Source organism: Bison bison, unplaced genomic scaffold (genome assembly GCF_000754665.1).
Source record: "Bison bison bison isolate TAMUID 2011002044 unplaced genomic scaffold, Bison_UMD1.0 scf7180017864506, whole genome shotgun sequence".
Lineage (NCBI taxonomy): Eukaryota > Metazoa > Chordata > Mammalia > Artiodactyla > Bovidae > Bison > Bison bison.
Window position 1 is genome coordinate 1,474,423 of NW_011495063.1, and position 7,962 is coordinate 1,482,384.

Below are 7,962 nucleotides of genomic sequence, written 5' to 3' on the forward strand. Positions count from 1 at the left end.
AAATATGGGTCTCCTACATTGCAAGCAGATTCTTTACCATCTGAGCCACCAGGGAAATACTGTGCAGAGCTTAGTCACTCAGTCATGACTGACTCTGCGACCTCATGGACACTAGCCCGCCAGGCACCTCTGTCCATGGAATTCTCCAGGCAAGAATGCTGTAGTGGTTTGCCATGCCTTCCTCCAGGGGATCTCCCCAACCCAGGGATTGAACCTAGTTCTCCCACATTGCAAGCAGATTCTTTACCATCTGAGCCACCAGGGAAGCCCAAGAATACTGGAGTGGGTAGCCTATCCCTTCTCCAAGGGAACTTCCTGACCCAGGAATCGAACCAGGGTCTCCTTCACTGCAGGCGGATTCTTTACCAGCTGAGCTACCAGGGAAGCCTGGAAAATACTATAGAGGAAGATAAATGCAAATATTCTCCTGGCCGGCTATACCCGTTCTGCTTGGTAAAAGACTTTGAATATGTTGATTTTTATTTTTAAGCCTCTCTTAGGGTATAAGTGAATGGTTTGTGTCTAGTCTTGCTCTCAGTATTACTGACCACTATTATTGGGTGTGCTGATGGGGAGAAGTCAAATTGATTTCTTTTGATTAAGATTGATGAAGACAATTTGGTGTTATATGTGCTGCATGAGTCATCATCCTGTCCAGGCCCTAAGATGAGATCACCTTTGGTAAATGTTTCACTCAATTCTTGTCTTAGGTTCCTCCCCCTCCCTCAAAATATCTATGGCAATCATTAATGGATGAAACTATTACTTAACTGTCATCATCTGAACCCATTAATTCATCTTCCTGTCACTAAAAGCGAGAATAGACATTGTACCTCCTGATAACCTTCAATATGAAGCATTCAGTGCCTTCAATGAAGTATTTATTTCTGCCAAAAAAAAAAAAAAAAAGTTGAAACAATATAATCAAGACTTTAAACCTTTTTCATTTGGGTTCTGAAATTTAAGTTCTACTGCCCTGAGGAATCCACTACGTATAATAAATTAAGTTCTCTTCACTCTGTTCATGGAATTCTTCAGGCAAGAAGACTGGAGTGGGTAGCCATTCCCTTCTCTAGGAAAAGTGAAATCGCTCAGTCGTGTCTGACTCTTTGTGACCCCATAGACTATAGCCTACAGGCTCCTCCTTCCATGGGATTTTCCAGGCAGGGGTACGGACTGGGTTGCCATTTCCTTCTCCAGGGGAATCTTTCCGACCCAGGGATCGAACCCAGGTCTCCCACATTGCAGGCAGATGCTTTACCGTCTGAGCTACCAGTGTGTGTGTAAGTTGCTCAGTTGTGTCCAACTCTGCGACCCCATGGACTATACAGTCCATAGAATTATCTAGGCCAGAATACTGGAGTGGGTAGCCTTTCCCTTCTCCAGGGGATCTTCTCAACCCAGGGATCGAACCCAGGTCTCCTGCACTGCAGACGGATTCTTTACCAGCTGAGCCACCAGGGAATCCTTCAACTGAAACAAAGGCCCCCTAAAACGGAGTTCTCTGGTGGAGTTTATGATTAACCCCTTTATCTAAAACGTTATTACCATTCTTGTCCTGCCTCTAGTCCCCTAGGGGAACTGGATACAACTGAAGAGTATCAAAGAAAAGGGGATTGAAACCGTGGACGGTGGTGCCCTCCTGGGCACAAAAGTCCCTCTGTGTCCCCCGTTTCTTATAAAAAAAGGTTTTCATCTGCTAAAACTTCCCTGAGTTCTAATGAGCAGGCTCAATCAGTTGCTAATTAGGGAAGTGAGAGAGCGCAGAATCAAAGGAAAAGCAGTCAACCAGTTCAGCAATAAGAGTCCTAGTTCAGGAATCCTGACATGTATTTTTGAGTTGTTCTGCTGGGGCTTAGAACCCTCCACCCACCCAGGTGGAGGATGGTAACTAAATGCTGAACATGAGCACACAGACCCCGGACTGGTTGGAACCAGACGATTGATGATAAAGATTCCTGAAATATCACCCTGTTACCACCTCATCACCAACCAATCAGAAGAAAGTCCATGAGCTGATCACGCCCCCTGCAACCTCCACCCCTAAGGTTGTCTTGAAAATCATTCCCTGAAATCCACTGGGGAATTCAGGTCTTTTGAGTACCAGCTACCCTGCACTCTTTGCTTGGCACCTTACAAATAAATGCTGTCATTTCCTTCGTGACGCCCCAGTGTTTGTGAATGGTCTCTGCTCCCCGGCGGGCAAATAAGACCCAAGTTCACTTTAGTTACACACTTAGAATGGCACGAGCTGTGTACCTTCCTTGGGAGAATTGAGAAAACAGTCTCAAATCATTTTCTGTGTTTTCTAGTTTAGATGAAAAGAATATGTAAAGAGGAAAACGGTGAGAATTCCCTTTATAGGAGATAGGGAGAGAGAGGGAAATGAATTCTACCATGAGAAAGCAGATATCCAGAGGAGACACCACTCTGTAGGAAAACTGACCCAATTTCTTCAACAAGTTAATGGCTTGAATTTGAAAAATGGGAAGGTAGCTCTACATCAAGACAGATTCACAGAGATTACAACCCTCAAATATAATGTATGGACCTTGCTTAGATCCTGATGTAAAACAAAATAAGAGTCTGAAAAAGGTATGTGTGAAGCAATTTTGAGTAGTCTAAGCTATTCATTTTGTTAAGATAACAGTAGTAGTATATAAGAAAATACCTATACAGGAATGGATACTGAAGTATACAGGGATGAAATAAAATTATGTTTGAGATTTGCTTTGGAATAATTCAGCAAAATGGGACAAAAGATATAGATGAAGTGCAGCAACACTTTGATAATAGTGAATCTAAGGGGCAGGTATGTGAAAGTGAAGTCACTCAGTCGTGTCCGACTCTTTGCGACCCCATGGACTGTAGCCTATCGGGCTCCTCCGTCCATGGAATTTTCCAGGCAAGTGTACTGGAGTGGGTTGCCATTTCCTTCTCCAGGGGAATCTTCCTGACCCAGGGATCGAACCCAAGTCTCCCGCATTGCAGATAGACGCTTTACCATCTGAGCCACCAGGGAAACCCATGGGGCAGGTATATTGAGGTTTTATTATGCTATTCACTCTATTTTTGTATAATTTTTAAAAAGTAATTTAAAAAACTTGGTGCTAAAATAAACTTGTTAGCTTTTTAAAATGTCCTTCCCTTTCCCCTTCCCCTTCCACTGCCCTCCCCAATAATAGGAAGTTTAGGTAGGGAAGTAATATCCCTTAGTTGCATGACTTTTTAAAAATTAATTTTTATAGTTGAGTGACTTATGACATGATCATTATTTTCAGGTGGTGATTAGAACCTAGAGGCTGAAGCATTTTGTGGTCTTTTTTTTTTAAGATTTTTTTTTGATGTGGACCCTTTTTAAGTCTTTATTGAATTTGTTACAATATTGCTTCTGTTTTATGTTTTGGTTTCTTGGCCGCAAGGCATGTGGGCTCTTAGCTTCCTGACCAGGGATTGAACCCCCTGCGTTGGAAGGCAAAGTCTTAACCACAGGACTGCCAGGGAATTCCCATTTTGTGGTCTTTCTATAAGAAAGACTGGGCAGTCAGTCACTTGGTTTTATTATTTGGTAAATTCCCAGGCATATAAAAGTTGGGAAAATCAGGGATGAAAGACCATGGAAAATAGGGTTGTTGTTGTTCAGTTGATAAGTCGTGTCTCACTCTTAGTGACCCCGTGGACTGTAGCATGCCAGGCTCCTCTGTCCTCCACCACCTCCCAGAATTTGTTCTAATTCATGTCCATTGAGTCAGTGATGCTATCTAACCATCTCATCCTCTGATGAAACCCTTCTTCTTCTGCCCTCAATCTTTCCCAGCATCAAGGTCTTTTCCAGTGAGTCAGCTCTTCACATCAGGTGACCAAAGTATTAGAGTTTCAGCTTCAGCATCAGTCCTTCTAATGAATATTCAGGACTGATTTCCTTCAGAATTGATTGGTTTGATCTCCTTGCAAGTCCAAGGGAACTCTCAAGAGTCTTCTCCAACACCAGGGTTCAAAAGCATCAATTTTTCAGTGCTCAGTCTTCTTTATGGTCCAACTGTCACGTCTGTACATGACTACTGGGAAAACCATGGCTTTGACTAGACGGACCTTTGTCAGCGAAGTGAAAATAGGGTAGAAATTTTTAAAATTACAAAAGGAAATAGGGTAGAAATAACAAAAAGAACAAAATGGTAATTTAGTAAAAGAAGCTTTGAAATCTTAGGGTCAAATGGGACTAAGAATATTTATGTGCTGTAAATCAGAGATGGGAAAAGTCATTTAGATTTCTATCCTGCCTCTGAATAGGATCTGCTAGAGATTGTAACACTGGTTTTTGTTGTCAGATTTCTTTCTTGCTCTGTCTTCATAGCCCCTACTTCTGTGGGATAGTTTGGGCTGTGGTTAAGGTCACAGTCACAGGTTCAATTCTTGTACCACGTTATCAGCTGTGTGACCTTAAGCAAGTTACTTGAGTTCTCTGGGCCTCCATTTCATCATCTGCAAAATGGGAATAATAATAGTACTTACTTAATAGAGTTGTGAGAATTCAATGGGATAGTTCAGGCATTTCATTTGACTTTTCGTATTAATGTTGAAGAGAAAAGATTTTCTAAGTCCCAGGGTTATGATGACATTTACCTTTATTTGAAGTGAAATGAAAGTCGCTCAGTTGTGTCCAACTCTTTGCGACCCCATGGATATACAGTCCATGGAATTCTCCAGGCCAGAATACTGGAGTGGGTAGCTGTTCCCTTCCCCAAGGGCTCTTACCACTCCAGGGACTGAACTCAAGTCTCCCATATTGCAGGCGGATTCTTTACCATCTGAGCCACCAAGGAAGTTTAGTTGCTCAGTCCTGTCCAAATCTTTGTGACCCCATGAACTGCAGCATGCCAGGCCTCCGTGTCCATCACCAACTGCCGGAGTTCACTCAGACTCACGTCCATAGAGTCAGTGATGCCATCCAGCCAATAAAGCCAATTTTTTTTTTTTTTTTTGAAGGTGGAGAATCAAGGAAAGAGAGTTTGCCCAGTTGCCAAATGGATGGGTGTGCCGTTTAAGTTGTAAATTAGCACACCTTGTTTATTGCTCAACCAAAGGATGAGATGATGCCTACCTTAAAATCCTTCCAAGCTTAGAACTGCAGGTACCTCCTCTCACAGGATTTGGCCACCTTATCACACTGGCAAGACTGAGTTGTGGTTCAGCTGGAGGAGGAACATGTCTTACCCTGTTTCCCCAGATGGATTGTGTGTTTTCTCTAAGGAGTTCAAAGCAATTGCCATTGAGCTGACTAACAACACATCTCTTCCTGTCACTATTGAGACTTTATAGCCTACACATAAAACCTGACTGTCACACAGCTCAGTCTCTAAGGGTTCAGCCTCATGAGTCTTTTTTCACGTAAGTTAACTGTTTGTTCTTTTCTTACCAGTAACTTGGGTCAGGGATGGTAGACAAGGGCCTTTCTGCCTGTGACCCCTGCTCTGTAAAAAGACAAAAAACACGGGAAAGGAGTTTGGGGGAGAATGGATACGTGTATATGTATGGCTGAGACCCTTTGCTGTCCACCTGAAACTATCACAACATTGTTAATCGGCTATACTCCAATATAAAATTTTAAAAAAATATTAAAGGAAGAAAACGATGGCAATACAACTAGAAAATTTTTCTAAAACAAAAGAAATTTAAAGGACAGATGTACTCTATTTAGGGACTTCCCAGGTGGCGCTAGTGGTAAAGAACCCGCCTGCTAATGCAGGGGACATAAGAGACTTGGATTCGATCCCTGGGTTGGGAAGATCTGAAGGAGGAAGTGGCAACCCAAACCAGTATTCTTGCCTGGATAATCCCATGGACAGAGGAGCCTAGTGGGCTACAGGTTATAGGGTTGCAAAGAATTGGACATGACTGAAGTGATTTAGCATCCACACAGGCAGACTATAAAATAGATAACCAACAAGGATTTACTGTATTGCACAAAGAACTCTGCTCAATGTTCTGTAAAAACCTAAATGGGAAAAGAATTAGAAAAAGAATAAATGTATGTATATGATTGGGGCAGGAGTAGGAGGGGACGACAGAGGATGAGATGGCTGGATGGCATCACTGACTTGATGGACGTGAGTCTGAGTGAACTCCTGGAGTTGGTGATGGACAGGGAGGCCTGGCGTGCTGTGATTCATGGGGTCGCAAAGAGTCGGACACGACTGAGTGACTGAACTGAACTGAACTGAACTGAATCACTTTTCTGTAGTAATACAACATTGTAAATCAGTTACGTGCTTAGTCACTCAGTCGTATCCGACTCTTTGCTGTAGTCCAATATAAAATAAAAATTAATAAAAAATAATTTAAAATAACAAACAGCAACAACAACAGAAAAAAACAAACAAACAGATCTGAGATTGGGAGGGGGGACCACATAGACAGAAGGCAAGAAACAGGCTGAGACTGAGATAGAAGACGAAGGGGAAGGACGGTTTGAAGTAGAATGTGATTGCAATTTGAGCCAACACAATTGGAAGTATGGTTTAGCTAGACATGGGTTTCTGAAAACTGTGGAGGTATTTGTTGTTAGTCTAGGAGACTAATATAGTCTAAGTGGCTTATACTGTAGCGTTTGCAGTAAGTAATGGTAAGTCTATAGTAAGTCTAGACTTATTGACTCTCGCCGGAAAATCCATTTATGAAGAACACAGATAAACAATAATAGCTGGAGACTTAGTTAATGCTCTGCTAACCTTACCTTAAGTCCTATTACATTTTCTGAACTCCTTACCTACCTCTTCCTCTTTACCATTGTCAAAATGGAAATGTATGGGTTAAAAGTCATTAATGAAACTAATTTGACCCCAGGAGTAACACAATTAGATCCATCCATACAACGACATCCCTGGCCTATGGAGGCAGCATGGTGTAGGGAATTTGACTAAGCTGTGGTGTAGTTCTATCTGACATACAGGAAATACACACTGATCCTCATTTCAAGATACAGTGCTTTGAACTGATAAGCCACTTATCCCAGTTACATCATGCCTCACACTCCTGGTCTTGCCAGGAGTCTTTCATCAGCTGAGCAGTGGGACTGTAAGCCTTGCCAGGTCAGATATACAGGGAGATTCCCTGATACTGTTTCCAAACTGAGAATTGCTGCTACATGAATCTCACAGGATTGACTCTGGCCTTTCCTTGGGACCCAAGGGTGCTGGGTGCTGACTCATGACATTCGGGTCAGGAGAGCCCCTTAGGATTACTAGTCATTTTGTTTATTCTTCCAGTTCTCAGTCTTAAAATTTTACTCACCCTTAAAGCCAAGTATTACTACCACAGGCATGCTTAATTTCGTATGACTTTTTGAGACCCGGTGGACTATAGCCTGCCAGGCTCCTCTTTCCATGGGATAGTTCAGGTAAGAATACTGGAGTGGGTTGCCATTTCTTTCTCCAGGGGATCTTCCTTACCCAGGGATTGAACCCCTGTCTCCTGCATTGCCAGTGGATTCTGTACCTGCTGAGCCATCAGGGAAGCCTATTACTACCACCTGCTCTATGAAAACATGTCTGTTTTCTTTCGGTTCAGTTCAGTTCAGTTCAGTCGCTCAGTTGTGTCTGACTCTTTGCGACCCCATGGACTGCAGCACACTAGGCCTCCCTGTCCATCACCAACTCCCAGAGTTCACCCAAACTCACGTCCATCGAGTCGGTGATGCCATCCAGCCATCTCATCCTCTGTCGTCCCCTTCTCCTCCTGCCCCCAATCCCTCCCAGCATCAGGGTCTTTTCCAGTGAGTCAGTTCTTCGCATCAGGTGGCCAAAGTATTGAAGGTTCAGCTTCAGCATCAGTCCTTCCAGTGAACACTCAGGATTGATTTCCTTTAGGATGGACTGGTTGGATCTCCTTGCAGTTCAAGGGACTTGCAAGAGTCTTCTCCAACACCACAGTTCAAAAGCATCAATTCTTCAGTGCTCAGCTTTC